Here is a 14,676-nt window from a genome sequence, read left to right as displayed (position 1 = left end):
AAGTAAACTCCAATTCATGAATCTTTAAAATTATTCCTTCCTTCCTGCTGTGGACATGAATTTCTAAAGTGTGTGTGTGTGTGTGTGTGTGTGTGTGTAGACATTAATTATTGACAGAGTGAAAAGTCGAACAAACCATGGCAAAAAATTCATCTTCATAGTAATTTATATATCCACGTCTCCTTGCTTTTCCTAATCCTGTTTCCTTATTATTTTAATGGTTTCTACCTTTACTACTAATGCATGAATGTGCCTTTGCCAACTCATCTTTTTAGTTGAAAAGTAAAAGCTATGAAATACAAACACACTTTCAAGTTAATAATAATAAGCTAGTATTTATTGAACACTTGCATGTAACCAGCACTCTAGTAAGGATTACCTCATTTTGGTCATGAATTATAATCAAAATGGAAACACTAAATGAAATCCTTAAAAGCAAAGTAGAAGCAGTACATTTATAAACCATAGAAATACCCTGATAGTTTATTTTGTCCTTACATAAGCGCAGCCCTCAGTCTGTATTTGATCTTCAGTTACCACAGACAAATTCATCTTACTCTCTTTTCTTGCTTTCATTTTAATCAGAGAACATTAAAGAAATAGTATTTCTGGGGTACTGTGCCATTCGGGCATTCTTAGTGTATCAGTGCGTCACATACACTCAGGGGAGTTGTGAATAGTTACAGGAAATGAGACCTACAGAAATGAGGACCCATTTACGTACCTTACTGTTAACTATTTTAACTCTGAAAATAGGCAGTATTTTTTTAGAGGTTTTTAAGTTTCCAGTATAATTAACATACAGTGTTAAAATTAGTTTCAGGTGTACGATATAGTGATTCAACAATTCCATACCTTACTGAGTGCTCATCACAATAAGTGTAGTCTTAATCCCCTTCACCTGTTTCACCCATCCCCCCCCCACCCACCTCCCTTCTCTTACCAACAAAACAAAATCAGTTTGTTCTCTATAGTTGAGCTTATTTTTTTGTTTGTCCCTTTTTTTCTTGTTCATCTGTTTTGTTTCTTAAATTCCACATATGCGTGAGATCATATGGTATTTGTCTTTCTCTGATTGACTTATTGCACTTAGCATAATACACTCAGTTCCATCCATGTTGTTGCAAATGGCAAGATTTCATTCTTTTTTATGGCTGAGTAATATTCCATTGTATGTAAATACCAGTTCTTTATCCATTCATCTATCGATGGGACACTGGGGTTGCTTCCATACTCTGGCTATTGTAAATAATGCTGGAATAAACATAGGGGTGAATATATCTTTTTGTATTAGTGTTTTCAAATTCTTTGGGTAAATACCCAGTAGTGTGATTATTGGATCATAGGGTACTTCTATGTTTAATTTTTTTGAGGAAACTCCACACTTTTTTCCATAATAGCTGCACAATTTGCATTCTCACCAACAGTGCACAAGTGTTCCTTTTACTCCACATCCTCACCAACACTTTTTGTTTCTTATGTTTTTGATGTTAGCCATTCTGACAGGTGTGAGATGATATCTAATTCTAGTTTTGATTTGCGTTTCCCTGATCATGAGTAATGTTGAGAATCTTTTCATGTGTCAAAACAGGCAGTATTAAATTCGTACTTTGCTGTATTCAGTCAGTCTAATGTAGCAAGTTAATTATTTTTAATTTTTTGGTAGTAAATAATAGCAAAAGAAGAAACAAAGAGATGTAAAAATGTCTTCTCTCAAGGACTTTGAGAAACCAAAGTGATCTTATACTTTAGAGAAAAAGTGATTTTACAGAGTTGGAAGTAAAACCCAGGAAGATTCAATATCCTGCCCAAAGTCACAGAACCAGTTAGCAATGAGTAAGGTGAAACCCACATCTACTGTCTCCTGTGCAATTCTCTCTTGACCACAGAGAATATCTTTTTCTAGAATTTCTCCCTTTCCTTTTGATTTCCTTACCCCTTTTATTTTATTTTATTTTATTTTATTTTATTTTATTTTATTTATTTTTGTAACAACATGATACTTTTTATTACTCTTTCCTCTGCTTCAAATTTGTCTTGCTGGTTTCTCTATACCCTCTTGCCTTTGCCTTCTTTTCTTGGTTTATAAAAAGTTTTATTTCCCCTGCAGAATTTCTTTGTTTTTATCATTTTAATGATTTTAAATTACCTCTTACTTTTAATATTTTCACTCAGAGACTCCGAGAAGGGATTAGAAATTTTGAGATGTTGTATGTCAATTGTCTAAATCAAATTAGCCAAAATAACAACAACCAAAAGCCAATAATGAAGAAAAATGCTGTTTAGCCAAGTATGTTCATCTTAGGTTTGTATTTGCTGTTTTTTTTTTTTTTTAATAGTACAGCTGTTGCAGCTGAATCCTGTATGTTGAAATTTGGATGGTTTTCACTTTGGAAGATAGTAATAAATCTGAGAGTAGAATAGTTATTCTAATAAAAATGTTTTTTTTTAAAAAGTACATATTTACACAGGAGAGAAAATAAATGCAGTGTTATTGGTTATTTATTGCTTTTAATTCACAATTTAGCAGCTACTTACCACACAATCTTATATTCATTCTCTGATTATTTTATGTTGGCTCCATTTTCCAAGTGGAGTGCCATAAGACTACTGTGCCCAGTTTATACGCTAATTTTAAGTTTCAAATGTGCTTGTATTGTGTATATGCATTTAAGAAAAGACATATATCTGCTCAAATAAACTCCATTTCCTGCCTTGTCTGAATCACATGTCAGGATCAAGTTCAAATAAGAGGGCAGACACTGACCCATATGCCCCCTTGACTGAAGAAGTAGAAAGTGTACACACAAAAACTGAGAAATGGTAAGATGCCCTTTATCTTTCTCTTATCTCCCCATGGTGATCTCCTTTGACCTTCACCAGTGACCTGCACATGTGAGGCCTGCGATGTAACACAGTAAGGTTAAGATAGGAGAAGTATAAAGGGAGGCTTGGGAGAGACCTGTTATGAGCACAGGCACCTTGGCATTTTAGTAACTACCACCATTGCCATTAAAATGCAATGGTTTGTTCAAGCTGCCTTGAAAAAATTTTAAAAACATACGAAAACATTTAAAGGCATTTAAAGGCCCTTCATCTGTGTATGCATGTGTATTTAGTTATTTTGTTTGGCCCAAAGAGGATTAAAGAGACCAAGGGAATGTTCACTCACCGTTTCCAACTTTGCCGTTTTGCTGCAAAGTGTCATTTCTGATCACTGGTTTAGTTAAACATGTGCACAGAGCACATAATTGTTGTCCAGGTTGATCTGAACAACACTGCTCCAAATTTCTGGCAGGAGTTATGATCAGAACACAACATTCATGAGAAATTAGACTTGGCCCACAACATACTCAGTGCACAAAGGAATCCAGGCAGTGGGTCTAGTAAAAATGAGGAAGTGGCTGTAAAAGAAATGTCACATATTCACCTCTCTTTGTATTCTTTTTGATGGTGATTTTTATAGAAATTTTATTCTGTTTCCTATCCACCTGCCTTTAATAATGTGTTTTCCCCTCTTAATTGTTCATTCAAATCTGCACTACAATTGAGTTACAGAATGAATACAGAAGCATCTAAAGGCCCTAGCTGGGAAAACAATTTAAAAAGATAAAGTAAATAAAGAAGACTACATTGTCTACCACTCCAGTCCAAAATGGTTTCTCCCTTCCTTGTCTTCTGTAATGTTTTAATCTGTCTTGCTATATCAGTCCTGATTGTCTGCTCTAGCATATTTATGCCAGTTCAAAAGACAGAATAGTATATAATCAAATAAATTAGTTGTCTGTAAACTATCAAGTATCACTGCATAGGCAGTGTATTTAAACTTATTTTATATGTTACTTCCGGTTCTCAATTTATGTCATAATTACTCTAAAAATTTTCTCTTACCTAGCCTCATGCTGGACAAAAGGAGGGTCTATATTATTGACTCACTTAATAATCATTAATTATAATTTTTGAAAATTATTCTCAACCACTGAAGAGCACACTGACTCAAGGCTAATATTCTTCAACGATAATCCCATTAAAGCCAGTAGCTTCTGGGAGAAACCTTCAATGGAAAGAGAGTTCAGTTTCCTTTATTCCTAAATACATGTTTCCTTTCCCTTTTGAATAAATCAGGTAGATTTTTCCATTTGAAAATAATGATTATTTCTACATTGGTACAAAGTTCTAGATGTACCAAAAGCCTTTAATAAAAAGAAAACAATTAAAAAATTGACTCTCATGACTATTAGTAATCCATTAACAGTAATCTCCTTGAAGATAGAGACTCTCAGGTATTATTTTTGAATTGTTTTCAGCACATAACAAGTGATGTTATAGAGGCTTCATTAAGGCATGTGGAATAAATGAATAGAGAGGTTTGATACTAGGGGAGTACATCTGTGACCGGCAGACCTTGGCTGTAACTATTGCTACCAAAGGAGAATTAACAGCATGAAAGGTATCTCATGATCAAATGAAAAATAGCATGAAAATGCCTTTTAATTTAGGAGTCATACTCCTGGGCTAATCACTGAGCATGAAGTTGTCTATAAAAGGGACACTTCCTATGAAAATGATTTGTTAACATTCATTTCATGATGGAGGTTTTACCACACGATACCTAGGTTTGCTCTGATAAGGATATCCAGTTGGAATTGCTACCTTATTTATATGTTATCTTAATAAGGGAAATGTGTCTAAATTAATTGGGAAAAATAAAGCACATGCAAAGCAGAGAATGAAGAAACATCAGTGATAGAAGGAAAAATCTGTAACCAGAGATAAAGAATTTCTTGATATTAAACCCAATAGAAAACACTTAAAAGGAAATGCACCATGTGCAAACCTCCGTCAGTTATCTGTCTCCTTTGCTGAATCCAGCTCCTTTTCCTCCTCTGTAATCGTCTCCCAAGGTTTCTACTCCTCCCACAGTGTGCTCTATTTATCCCATTATTCACTGAAGCCACGGCTGGAGTTTGAGTGCAAGGCCATATTTGCAACTCTATGCAGATTTCTGTTTTAACATCCTATTTTCATTTCAAATTTAAGAACAGAACATCTGAACCCACTCACTTTAAAATAACGCTTTTGCCTAACTTCCTTATTTTCTTCTTCATTTAGTCACCTATTAGGGAAACTTGATCTTCTTTTATTTGCTACAACCAAATTCGCTCTGAAGCATGTATTTTTTAAAACATGTATGGAGAATTTGTAAGAAAAGGGCACATTTACAAGGGTTTTACTCCCTCGTAGCAGTAAAGCTAACCAACAGAACTAAAAAAAAAGAGCAATAAAAATGATCTCTATTGACTTTTAGAAAGGTCTTAACCTCATACTACAAATCCAACAGTTATTATCAAGACACAAGTTCAATCTAATGTATACAAAACACTAGTTTCTCAACACAGTCCAGCAAGTGTCATTAAGGTGTTGCAGAAATTAAGTGAAATTCAGGTGTTGCAGAAATAAGCAAACAAACAAATATGAAAGCCGCCAATAATATCCACCAGTTAGAGAGGCATGGGCTACACGCATGAATAAACTGTGGGAAAGAACCGAAATATTTTGTCTTGAGCCAATTCTTCAACTGCAGCTCAGCCACAATTGAGGCAAACCTCGAGGCTAAGCAGCTTCTTACTTGATGGGCTACAATTTGGAAGCAGGTCTACTGTGAAACAAACTGCAGACAACAAATGACCAAATACTCAAGGACCTAAAATCAGAAGCACAGAATGTCATTCTGGTTGACTTTTCATCCTGGATGAACACACTGAAGCAGGAGAACACCTCTTTCCAGCAACACTGTATGTGCTGTTGTGGTACCAGCTGGGTCTTCAGCCAGGCTTACTGGATATGGAGATTGAGCTCCAACAAATTTTGAGACAAACAGCAGAAAAAAATCTCTTCTGCCTAAGTCCCACCTCCCTCCCTTTGGTTCTCAGGAAAATGAATGAACATATGCCAACAACACTCAAACCTCCATGATGTTGTTTGTGAAGAGGAAGGTCTGAGGGGGTTAGAGAGATGTCTCCCACACTAGTTTAGGGAAAATAGCAGAATGGCAGATCTGTACCCCGCCAAAGGTAAGAAAATTATATGAGAGGAAGGATCATGTTGCTTTTGTCCATTAGTCTATGGCCAATACCTCTGGCAGTACCTGCTATAGAAGGGGCTCAATAAGGATTTGATTTAAAAAAATGATCATTGCAGAAGGTAGGAGTATGGATGTTGAAGTCAGAGATGGTTATGAGACTTAGATTGGCAACTTTTTGGCTTTGTGTCTTTGGGAAAGTTATATAAATTCATGTAATAATAACACCTATCTCACTGTGGGAATTAAAAGACATAATATATTTAAAGTGTTTAGCACATGACTCTGCTGGTTATCCCAGCTTGGTCCTCCAGCTTGGCTTGCTAGTAACACTATTTTCTACTCTTACCATTTGAGGCCTACAGAGTGGTAAGGGTTCTCCACCATTGAGGATCTTTGGCTCCTCAACATCCCTTACTGGTTTCTTTAATCCCAACCACAACACTGTAAGGTTTACTTACATGAAAGTTTCTTCAATCTTCTGAATTGGATTTTGCTTCATGATAGTATTTTGAGTGATATAGGGCCTAGAAAAGAATAATAATGAGAAAGGATGAACTTCTGGTGGTGGTGTTGGTAAGTGGTATTAGTAATGGTCTTAGCAGTAGTAATCAGAGTAGTAGAGCAATAAGAATAGTGGCAACTGTCATTGTTACTGTTGAAGGGCAGAAAGTCTCAAAGTATGACAGAAAAACTGCTACAGCAAACAAACACAAACAATCTAAAATCTATCTTGTATTCCCTAAGAAGAGAGACAACTTTAGACAATAACAATTTTGCATTATCAAGAAAATGAAAGAAAATGTGGAATTTTTTGATACAAGCTATTAAAAATATTGATATAGGGGCAACTGCGTGGCTCAGTTGGTTAAGCATCCAACTTTGGCTCAGGTCATGATCTGATGATTCGTGAGTTCAAGCCCCACATCAGGCTCTGTGCTAACAATTAGAGCCTGTAGCCCACTTCAGATTCTGTATCTTCCTCTCTCTCTGCCCCTCCCCTGCTCATGTTCTGTCTTTCTCTCTCTCAAAAATAAATAAACATTAAAAAAAATTTTTTAAGCTTTTGATATAAAATGATTAACTGATGTATTACCTAAAAATAACAGTACTAATAAAGGAAATAATGTAGAAAATTAATGTTGTTACAAAATATTAGAATAAATTTTAAACTAGAACACGTATTAGTAATCTAAGAAATAGGATCAGTAACATACTTGAGAACTTAATTTAAAAAATTCCAAAGAAGCGGTGCCTGGGTGGCTCAGTCAGTTGAGCGTCCAACTTCAGCTCAGGTCACAATCTCACAGTTCGTGGGTTTGAGCCCCCTGTTGGGCTCTGTGCTGACAGCTTGTTCAGAGCCTGGAGCCTGCTTCAGATGCTGTGTCTCCTCTCTCTAACCGCCCCCCCCCCCACTTGTGCTCTGTCTCTTTCTGTGTCTCAAACATAAATAAAAGTTAAAATTTTTTTTTTTAGTTCCAAGGAAAAATTTTTTAAATGAGGACTGTTAAATAGATATTAGAATCCAATATGTGGATAGTTGATTTTCTGAAAAAGAGAACAGAAAGAGTATTCAAAGAAATATTAGAATAAAAATACTTTAATGAAATGGCATCATCCTATAATTCAGAAAGTTTCATTGCCCATGAAAAAGAGAAAGAGATGAGACAGAGACAGAGAGAAAAAGGAGACAGAAAAAGGGGGAAAGGTTATCCTGGTGAATTAGTGATCTTCAGTTATGTAAAAATATTATTCATTATGCAGGCAAATAAGTAAGTTTACTTATCGGGCTTCTCATTAGAAGTTTTGGATAAAAGAAAGCAGTAGAGCAATATTATTAAAAACTATTGAATATAAAATTGTGAACCAAGAATTAAATATTTAATCAAGTTTTTCATATGTCAAAGCTTAGAAAAATAGACTCAATAATTTAAAAAGTCCATTTGAATATTACTCGACAATCAAAAAGAATGAAATGTTGCCATTTGCAACAATGTGGATGGAACTAGAGTGTATAGTGCTAAGCGAAATAAGTCAGTCAGAGAAAGATAAATATCATATGACTTCACTCATATGTGGAATTGAAGAAACAAAACAGATGAACACAGGGGAAGGGAAGTAAAAATAAGATAAAAACAGAGAGGGAAACAAACCATAGAGATTCATAAGTACAGAGAATAAACTGAAGTTTGTTTGAGGGGTGTTCGGTGGGGGGATGGACTAAATAGGTGATGGGCATTAAGGAGAGCACTTGTTGAGGATATCAATGACACAGTCACAGGGGTATAGAAAAACAAACATAGATTATATAGCAAATTACAGAAAACAAAAGAGATAAAAATAAGCTGGAGGATGTGAAACCAAATATGATTATTCAGGGGCACCTGGGTGGCTCAGTTGTTCAAGCATCTGACTCTTGATTTTGGCTCAGGTCATGATCTCACGGCTCGTGGGATAGAGCCCAGAGCCCCATGTTGGTTTCTGCACTGACAGTGTCGAGCCTGCTTGGAATTTTCTCTATCTCCCTCTCTTTCTATCCTTATCCTGCTTGTATGCATATGTGCACATGCTCTCCCGAAATAAATAAATAAAATTTTAAAAAATATGACTGTTCAGTAATAATTACAAATAAAATAGTGTTTTAGGAGGGGGCGCCTGGGTGACTCAGCTGGTGAAGCATCCAACTTCGGCTCTGAGGTCATTCATGGTCTCACAACTTGTGAGTTCGAGCCCTGCACTGGGCTCTGTGCTGACAGTCAGAGCCTGGAGCCTGCTTCAGATTCTATGTCTCCCCCCTCTCCCTGGCCCTTCTCTGACTCATGCTCTGTCTCTATCTCTCTCAAAAATGAATAGACATTTAAAAACGTTTAAAAATAGATTTTTAGGAGAAAATGATTCTTTTTTTTTCAAATTTTTTTTTCAACATTTATTTATTTATTTTTTTGGGACAGAGAGAGACAGAGCATGAATGGGGGAGGGGCAGAGAGAGAGGGAGACACAGAATCGGAAACAGGCTCCAGGCTCTGAGCCATCAGCCCAGAGCCTGACGCGGGGCTCGAACTCGCGGACTGCGAGATCGTGACCTGGCTGAAGTCGGACGCTTAAACGACTGCACCACCCAGGCGCCCCATAGGAGAAAATGATTCTTATTCAAAAAACTTAAAATGATGTGCAATCCACAAAAGAGATACTGAAAATATGTGTTTCAGAAAGTTTGAAAATAAATAATGATCCAAAGAAAAATCAACAGAAAACTAGTAGGAATAATGTTAAATTCAACAACTTACTTATGATGTGCCTTGACATAGTTTTCTTCATGTTTCTTCTTCCTGGGATTCATTGAGCTTTCTGAATCTTGGGTTTGCAGTTTTCATCAAATTTGGAATTTTTTGACTATTATTTCATCAAATATTTTATTATGTCCCCCCTTTTTCCCAGGACTGAAAACATGCATCTTAGGCTGTATAATATAGACTCATACTTCACTGAGGCTCTAACTTTTGTTGTCTTTCTTTCCTCCATTTCATTTTGGTAGTTTCTATCACCTTGTCTGCAAGTTCCCCCACTTTTCTTCTGCAGTTTCTAATCTATAATCACAGTATCATTTTTCATCTCTAGAATTTTGATTTGAACGTTTTTTATATCCCTCATTCTTCTCCTCATATGTTCATATGGGGAATTTAAAAAACATGTTTTAGTGCTCTTATTGAATTGTATTACTTATGTCATTTTAGGGTCTGTTCTATTGACTTTCTCCCTCCTAACTATGGAGCGTATTTTCTTGCCACTTTGCATGCATGTTAAGTTTTGACTGTATGCTGGATATTGCTTCCTTTCCATCTCCTGTGCTGAATCTCTCCCTCTTTTGGTATGGGGGATTTTTTCTGGGACTCACTAAGTTACTTGGAAACAATCGATCCTTTCATAACCTGCCTTTAAAGTTTGTTAGAGCAGGTCCTGGACAGCCTTTAGTCTAGAGCTAATTTGGCTGCTGAGGCAATGCTTTCCTGAGGACTGACAGATGCTCTGTGTAGAGGAGGCCTTTCCACTTGGCTGGTGGGAGCACAAATTATGTTTGGCCCTGTGTGAGCTCTGGGGATTGTTCTGCTCATTCCTTTTCAGTGGGTCTTTCCTAAGTCTTGGGCTGTTTTCTTATACACAGGTGCATACCAACACTGAGCCAAAAACTTGGGGGATCCTTCAGCAAATCTCCCAGACCATCTCTGTATCTTCTTCCTTCTGGTTCTCTGCTGTGAACACTCTATTCATGTTGGCTTTCATGAACTGCATACTGTTTCTTCAACTCAGCAAGGCTGCTGGGCTCTGGGTTTGTCTTCTTTCTGGTACCATCCAGAAACTTGCTATAAGCTGGAGCACTCATAGGTCTAAATTCACTTGTTTTCCTTCTCTTACAAATCACTATCCTGTGTTGTTTGTTGTTCAATGTCTGAAAACTATTGCTTCACATATTAGGTATGGTTTTATAATGGTACAATGTGGGAGATCAGTCCCCATTCCTGTTATTCTACCATGTACAGATGGATATGTCCTCATGCTAAAATCAGACAAATTTGAATTCAAGACAAAAAGCATTAAAATGGACAGTTATTTTTGTTACCATTATAATCCATATGAAAGTATAATTGCCTTATACCTTTTGCACAGAATTAATTCTTTCATCTATTCCACAAATTTTGACTATCTACCATGTGCCAACACTTTTCTGTTACTGGACAATTTAAAAGGGGAGTCAATATTCCTACTCTCAAAAAGCTTCTAATGGAACACAGAAAGATATTAATAAATAAACACCTCCAGATAAAATGATCAATAGTGAATGTTGTAGAGAGAAGTAAAGTTGGGTGATATAATAAGTATCTATCAGATCAGAGCTTCCTGAGACATTGGTTATTTCACCTAAGATCCGAGTAACAAGAAGGAAACCACAATGCACAAAACAGGAAAAGGAACATTCTGGAAAGTCAGAATAGTACACACACTCTATTTATGTGAGTGAGCTTGTCTTATCTGAGGAAGAGAGAGAAGGCTAGTGTGGCTAGAGGGTGCTGGGGAAAGGGAAGGATACGGTCACCGAGAGACAGGCTCAAGCCAAGCCTATATACTTTGTGAGCATATCAAAGTGTGCATTTATTCTATGTGGAGTTTGGATGGAAAGCTGTTGGGAGATTTTAAGCAGAGGAGCAGGGGAGTTCATTCTGACTTCCATGTGAGATTCAAGAATGGAATCAGAAGATTACTGGAGGGTTGATTTCAGTAATCTATGAAGGAGATAGCTGGCTTGGACTAGAGTAGTGTTAGTAGAGAGATTGGGAAGTGGATGGATTTGCAATTTGTATGGAGGTAGATTTAACAAGTCTTACTATTGAATTGGATGAGGAAACCCTTTTAATTTTTGTTTTGAGTAACTGAGTTTGTGGTCTTACCATTTATTTATAGAGAGAAGAATGAAAGACAATCTAATTGGGGGATATAAAATAAAAACAACAACATAAAAAATGAGAAACATAGACACACACCAAAAGAAAAACTTTAAAACACTTCAATTTTCCACTGACCAAGAAGAGAAAAGTAAAAATATAAAAAAAGACCAGGTTCGGAGTAATAGAAATATGTATTTAACCTTATATCATTTTAAAAGAGAATATACTTTTGTTCCAAGGCTCATGAGGCATTTACATAAATTATCTGTGTATTAGGCATGAAAGGAAATGTCAAAAAATTCTAACATATGGAAATAGTAGAGACCAATTTTACTATAGTACAATAAAATTAGAAATAAATTAGGAAATTCAAATAGAATTAAAATGAATACTCAAATACTTGGAAATTTAAAAGTATGATTTAGAAAATAATTCTTGGGTCAAAAAGGAGCACAAAACTACAATGTAAAAAGAAAAAAAAATATTGTTAAAAATCTACATAATACATATAATGAATCCAAAGATGTGCTCAGGAAAACTGATAGCTTTAAACTTTTTCATTACTAAATAAGAAAAATAAATAAATCAGTACTCAACCCCCAAAACAGAAAATGGCCAACCAAATAGGTACATGAAAAACACTGTAGGGAAGTAACCATACCAGAAAGAAAGACCTAAAATGAATGAAATGATAAATCCAAGGGTAGTTTATTAGAAATGCCAAAAATACATGAATTATGAGGCAGAAGAAAAATAAGCAAACTTATACCATATTAGAAAAGGTATTAACAAATGAAAACATACGCTATACACAACATTATAATGAGTGAGAAAATTTGGTCTAAACATACCCATTTCTAGGAAAATATAAAATATGAAACTTAAGCCAAGAAGAAAAATAAAAGGAGAAATTTATAGAATAACTTTCTTTTATGTCTCCAAGCCACAGATAAGTTCTAGGTGATTTATACTGTTCCAGAGCATAAGGAAAGAAAGCAAACTTCATAATGTTTTAAATGAATTCAGAAAAACTCAAAAACATTATTTTTCAATGGAAACAAAAAAAGTACAATTTCAGTCTAGCCCCATTTGTAAATATTCACATGAGTATCCTAGCAATTAGAATCCAGGAAAACATAGAAAGTCTTATAAATTCATGATCATAAAGATTCCTTCCAAGAATGCTATAAATGATGATTAATTTTAACGAGTAAAAGGGGAAATATTATCATCCCTAATGATTTCTCAAGAAGTATTTGGTAAAAGTCACTATTTCTTATTTTTTTAAAAGGATTATGTGGGTTGTACCACACACACACACACACACACACACACACACACACGTACATACACACACTCATGGTATATATTTTATACATAACACTAAAAGTCTGTGTTGAACTTAACTGTGTATCAAACAGACTAATTCTGGGAAATACAGTCAAATAAACTTAGGAATTTCTCCATTAAAATGTCTTTATTACAGGTTTATAAAATGTAAAAAGCACAATAAAAGCCTTAAGACACTGTATAAAAGAAACTTGTTTAACTGTAATGGATAAACCAACAAAAAACCTTTTTTTTTCAGTGCACTATTAACATGTCCTGAAAGACTTTTCATCATGATCAGTTTTGAATTTATGTACTAGAAAAGTTCCATTAAGATCAAGAGCGTCATTGTCATGTTAGCCATTGCCACTAGACAATAGAATGAAACACAATATTTTGATATTGAAAATAAATAGGTGAAATTATAATTTTTGTAGATAATATAATTATGTGGAATTTTCCAGAGAATACTAAAAAAATATGAAGTACATTAAGAGTTTATAAAAGTGGCCAATAACAAAATTAACATACAAAAATATACTTTTCTTTATAAACAGTAATTAATTAGAAAATAAAGGACATAAGCTACAATATTAAAAACAAAATATTAAATTATCTAGATAATAATAAACTTAGAAAGAAATATGTAGAACTTTACTTTGAGGAAAACTCTGAAACTACCAAGCACCATAAGGAAGACTTAAATAAAAAGACAGTTCTTAGTCCTATAGTTAACGCTAAATATTTTTAAAATGTAAATTCTCCTGGAAAGCATTTATAAACACCAATTGGATTTTTTGTAATTTAATAGAAAATGATTTTAAATTTTATAAATTTAAATCAGTATAAATTCTGGAAAATGTTTAAGAAATTCTGATGAAAGAGAGAGTAAGGAGATATATGCTTTCAAATAGAAAAAATATATTATAAAATAGCAGTCATAAAAATAACGGTATGCTGTAGGAACAAACTGACATTAATGGAAAGGACCAGAGAAACCATGAGTAAGCACATCAGTGTGAGAGTTTAGTGTGATAAATATGACATCTGATGTCAGGTGGAGGGGTACAGGATTAGTTATGCAAAAAAGGTGGTGAAATAATTGAGGAGCCCATTGAAGAAATGAAACATCCCCAACAAATTGTAGGTTGATTAAATGTTTGTAGAAAATTAAATTACTAGATAATGCATAAATCAAAATTTTTATAATGTTGATGAAGTTCCTTCTAAATTTTCAAGCATATTGTACACATGCACAAGAGAAGAGAGAGAGAGACAGAGAGATAGAGAAACAGAGAGAGAGAGAGAGAGAAAGAAGAAAAACATAAAAGCAAGGATGAATAGATCTTGACAAAATAAGAAGAGAGAACTTGTGACCTGCAGAAATATAGTAAATGAGTTTCAAAATAACCTCAGGAACCAGGAAAAATACTTGCAACATGTATAACAGATGAAGAGCTAATTTCTCTAATATTAATAAATACATTAAAAATAAATTTAGGGGTGCCTGAGTGGCTCAGTCGGTAAGCATCCGACTTCAGCTCAGGTCATAATCTCACGGATTATGGATTCCAGCCCCACATCAGGCTCTGTGCTGACAGCTCAGAGCCTGGAGTCTGCTTCCTATTCTGTGTCTCCCTCTCTCTCTGCTCCTCCCCTGCTTATGCTCTGTGTCTCTCTTCTCTCAAAAAAAAACAAAAAAACAAAAAAACAAAAAACAAAAACAAAAACAAAAAAAACCCCAATAAAACATTAAAAAAGCTTTTTAAAAACAAATTTAAAAACATACATACTATGATAGGAAAACAGGCAAAGGAGATGAAA

At 34.8% G+C, this 14,676-nt stretch overlaps 1 long non-coding RNA gene across 1 annotated transcript in view; it reads right to left on the bottom strand.

Moving 5' to 3' along the window:
• Positions 1-14,676, bottom strand: part of LOC125175543 (uncharacterized) — a 32,945-nt gene that overhangs the window by 13,336 nt on the left and 4,933 nt on the right. Inside the window, exons 2-3 of the long non-coding RNA XR_007155867.1 lie at positions 6,544-6,609; positions 3,173-3,404 (exon numbers count right to left, since the gene is read on the bottom strand). This is a non-coding gene — a long non-coding RNA (uncharacterized LOC125175543). The remainder of the gene's footprint in view (positions 1-3,172; positions 3,405-6,543; positions 6,610-14,676) is intronic.

The sequence above is a fragment of the Prionailurus viverrinus genome, chromosome C2 (genome assembly GCF_022837055.1).
Source record: "Prionailurus viverrinus isolate Anna chromosome C2, UM_Priviv_1.0, whole genome shotgun sequence".
NCBI classification, from domain to species: Eukaryota; Metazoa; Chordata; class Mammalia; order Carnivora; family Felidae; genus Prionailurus; species Prionailurus viverrinus.
Note: the sequence above shows the minus strand (reverse complement) of the source record. Positions and strands in the feature narration are given on the sequence as shown.